Source organism: Arachis ipaensis, chromosome B05 (genome assembly GCF_000816755.2).
Source record: "Arachis ipaensis cultivar K30076 chromosome B05, Araip1.1, whole genome shotgun sequence".
Taxonomy (NCBI): Eukaryota; Viridiplantae; Streptophyta; class Magnoliopsida; order Fabales; family Fabaceae; genus Arachis; species Arachis ipaensis.
In genome coordinates, this window is record NC_029789.2 from 142,383,808 (window position 1) to 142,388,359 (window position 4,552).

Genomic DNA, 4,552 nt, shown 5'->3' on the forward strand with positions numbered 1-4,552 from the left:
ATTGGTACCAAAATATACCAAATTAATATTTTTTTAACGTTAAAATACTACTTGTTATAGAATAATATATTGATATAATGATGAGTCAAACTTTATATTTAATAAATTTAGCGCATTGGTTTGCAAGCTAACTCGATTATATACCTATTAGATTAGGCTAATATCCTGTAGGAATTGTAGATGCTGTTGGGCACAAGGGAGGAATTTGGTTTCTCTCTGCTAATTTAAAATTTTTTTGTAAAATTTTTTGGGTTATGAATCAATGTGTAACTTTGGAAATTGATGGTGGTGGGCGAAGATGAATCTGCAGTGCGGTTTATGGCAGCCCTCAAGCCACTAATAGAATAGAATTATGGAGTCATCTGCTTGATATTAGTTTGTGCATTCAGAACCCGTGGGTGGTGGTTGGGGATTTTAATGATATTTTGAGTGTTCATGAGGTGAAGGGGGGTAATTTCTATTCGAATCGCAGTAGTATCTTTGCAAGTACTCTAGATTCTTGTGGTCTTTTTGATCTGACAACCTCTGGAAGACGATTTACTTGGTTCCGTAAAATTCAAGAAAACAAAAAAAATTGCAAAGAGATTGGATAGAGCTTGCTGTACTACAGAATGTCGCCTTCTTTTTCCAGAAGCTTTTGTTGAAGTTCTCATCCGTTCCCACTCTGATCATTGTCCCCTACTTATCCGATGTCAAGGAGTTCCTATCAAGAAAGAAAACCGGCCTTTTAGATTCCAAGCGGCATGGACAACGCATCCTGATTACAAGGACATTGTTCAGAAATCTTGGGATAGTACAGACTTTGGCATCCATAGGAAGTTATTGGGGGTTCAAGAAGTTTCGTTGGAATTCAACTCTACGGTCTTCGGCAATATTTTTATTAAAAAGAGGGAATTGGAGGCTTATTTGAATTGTATTCAACGGAAAATGGAAGCTAACGATGATCCGATTTTGAAGCACAAAGAGGAAGAATTGAGAGCTGAGTATAATCTAATTTTGGCCCAGAAAGAATTGTTTTGGTACCAGAAGTCAAGAGATCAATGGGTTCGGTATGGTGATAGAAATACTAGCTTTTTCCATATGCAAACTATCCTTAGAAGAAAATCTAACAAGGTTCCTGGGTTGCTGGTTAGTGATGGGTCCTGGTCTGATGATCCGGAAGTTTTGCAAAGAGAGGTTGTTCATTTCTTCAAAAACCTTTTTTGCTCTATTGAGCCTGTTGAGGTTAATTACATGGGAGAAATTCCTATGCCATCTCTTAGTCAGGATTCTTGTGATAATTTGTCTAAACCAGTAACAACGTTGGAGGTTAAAAAAGCTCTGGATAATATGAGCTTGTTCAAAGCTCCTGAGCCGGATGGTTTTCAAGTTTTTTTCTTCAAGAAATATTGGGATGTGTGGGTCATGAGGTGTGGCATACTATTCAGAAAGCATTCTTAGGGGAGACGTTAAGCCATTCTTTGTTGAAAACTTTGATTGTTCTTATCCCTAAGTGCCACCCTCCAACTAGATTGAAGGATTTTCGGCCAATAAGCCTTTGTAATGTAATTTATAAGCTAGTAACTAAAGTGCTGGTTAATAGATTACGACCATTCTGGATGAAATTGTTAGCCCAACTCAGGGAGGGTTTATACATGGTAGAGGAGCGCTTGATAATATTATTGTGGCCCAAGAAGTTCTTCACTTTTTTAAGCGGACAAAGTCTAGAAAAGGAGCTATGACTTTTAAGATTGATTTAGAAAAGGCTTATGATAGAGTTTATTGGAATTTTCTTAAGCACACTCTTGAATCTTTTGGCTTTCCTTCTCTAATTATTCGACTTGTAATGAATTGTGTTCAGTCTTCAAATCTTTCCATCCTTTGGAATGGGAATAGATTGAACAGCTTCCAACCTCGCAGAGGGCTCAGGCAAGGAGATCCAATTTCTCCTTATTTATTTGTTTTGTGTATGGAGAGATTAGCGTGCTTCATTTCCAAACAAGTTGATAAGGGTATTTGGGATGGTGTGGCTGTTTCTAGAGGGGGACCTAGAGTTTCTCACTTGATGTTTGCAGATGACCTCCTCCTTTTTTGTAAAGCGAAGAAAAATCAAGTTCAGAATGTTGTGCACACCTTAGAGTTGTTCTGCAAAGCTTCAGGTATGAAGGTTAACATTGAAAAATCTAAAGCTATTTGTTCTAGAAATATCTCTAATAGAAGGAAGGAAATGTTGTCTGGTATTTCTCATATTCCTTTTACTAGTGACCTAGGCAAATACTTGGGGGGTGAACCTTAATCATCCTCGAACTGCTAGGTTTATTTTTTTGGACTCTTTAGAGAAGATCAAGAATTAGAAAGGTCGGCTCCTTAACAGAGCAGGCAGGCTTTGCTTAATTAAATCTGTTACTTCTTCTCTTCCTATTTATCAGATGCAAGTGACTTTTTTTCCTACTTAGGTTTGTCAAAAGATTGATTCTATGCTTAGACAATTCTTGTGGAAGGGAAAGGTGGGAGAGCGTTACTTAAATTATGTCAAGTGGAGCAAAGTTGTCACTCCAAGAAAATATGGATGCTTGGGAATTAGAGATACCCAATGTGTAAATTTTGCTTTATTAGGAAAGCTTGTTTGGCAATTACTGCATAATAAAGATAAGCTTTTGGTAAGAATTATGTTGGCAAAATATTTATCTAGGAGGTCTGCTTTTCACCCAATTTTTCTAATAATGTTTCAAGCACTTGGCGAGCGATTTATAAGACAATAGAAAAGCTTCGTGATGGTTTTGATTGGTGTACAGGCAGGATGTCTCAATCCTTTTGGTATCATGCTTGGCGACCATGTGGAACGCTAACTCCTTTGGTTCTTTTTGTACACATCTCTGATTCTCACTTGAAGCTAGAAGATGTGTGGCACCATGGACATTGGCGGTGGGATATTCTTTGCACAATGATTCCAGAAGAAGTTAAAATTGATTTGATGCTCTTTGATCCTATCAAGCAGGCAGGAGATAAAATAGGTTGGTTTTGGACAAACTCAAATACTCTCACCTACTCGACTAAAAGCGGGTATGAATGGCTATTAAAGAAGAAATTTGGCTGGAATGATAATGAAAATTGGCTTTGGCTTTGGCACTTGAGAATACCGGAGAAGATAAAGTGTCTGCTCTGACTTTGTCTCAACAACGGAGTTCCCACAGCTAGTTACCAGTTTCAAAGAGGTCTTGCTACTTCTAATTTTTGTCAGAGATGTTATCTTGCTCTAGAGGATATTAACCACTGCTTTAGGACTTGCCAAAAAATTCGTCAGATTTGGATTAGCTTAAATTTGGGAATGACCGCTGAAGACTCTAGTTTGGATTTTGTGTCTTGGATTCGTTCTAACCTCAACAAAAATCAGTTTCTCTTTACAGTGGTCTTTTGGTGGATTTGGAGGAATAGGAACAATGACATCTTCCATCAAGATAATCCATGGAGTAAGGAGAAAATTGTTCACTTAGTTCAACATGCTGCTCGAGATTTCTCTAGGTTGTTACCAACCAAAAACATATTATTCCGTCCTCTTTGCAATATAACTGGGAACCACCTCCAATGAATGTCTGTAAAGTGAAATGCGATGCAAGCGTTTTTGAAAATAAGCAATTAGCTGGCTTTGGATATATTATTAGAGACAGCATGGGAATTTGGATGAAAGGTTGTTCTGCTAGTATACCTCTTTCTAGTGTTCTCTGTTGTGAGTTTCATGCTATTTGGAGAGGGCTTGTTATGGCTTGGGATTGCAAGTGCAAAGATGTCATATGTGAAACTGATAATCTTGATGCGTTTCTTCTTGTTTCGCGAGGCACAACCAACATGATTACGAATAACTCTGATCTGCTTGACAAAATCAAAGAGATGCTTCAGCGCAATTGGACAGCTACTTTAGTGCTCATCCAACGCATAACAAACAGAGCGGCTGATTTAATGGCTAAGACTGATGCTTTAAACAAGCAGGTGTACCTAGAGTGGTTACTGCCCCCTAATAATTTAGATATTATTATTAGAGATGAGTGCTACTATTTCTTAGGTTCTTTTTCTTTGTGGTATATTTAGTCACCAAAAAAAATAGAAAAGATAATTATTTTTGCTAATATGACATCATATAATTAAATGTACATATAAAACTAATATATACTGACGATATAATTTATACGGTAAATAAAAAAAATAATTATTTTTGCTGATATAACATCACATAATTGAATGTATATATAAAACTAATTTATACCGACGATATATTAAAATTAAATTATATTTTAAAATAAAAAATACCTGTTAAACAAAAATATTTTTGTACATTCACCACTAAAGGTATGGTCCTTAATGCACTCGTATGCCATTGACGAAGCTTTGACAAATAAATGCAGTGAGTCAATATAGCGTACTCTTGAGAATATTTAATGTATTAATTGCATTTGGAAGCAAATATTTAACATTTTTCATTCCATTCATGGGATTGGATAGGATAGAACCAATTTTAGTTTCTCTCTCAATAATAATTACAATTCTTTCTTTTATTTCAATCCTTGTTTTACTGAAT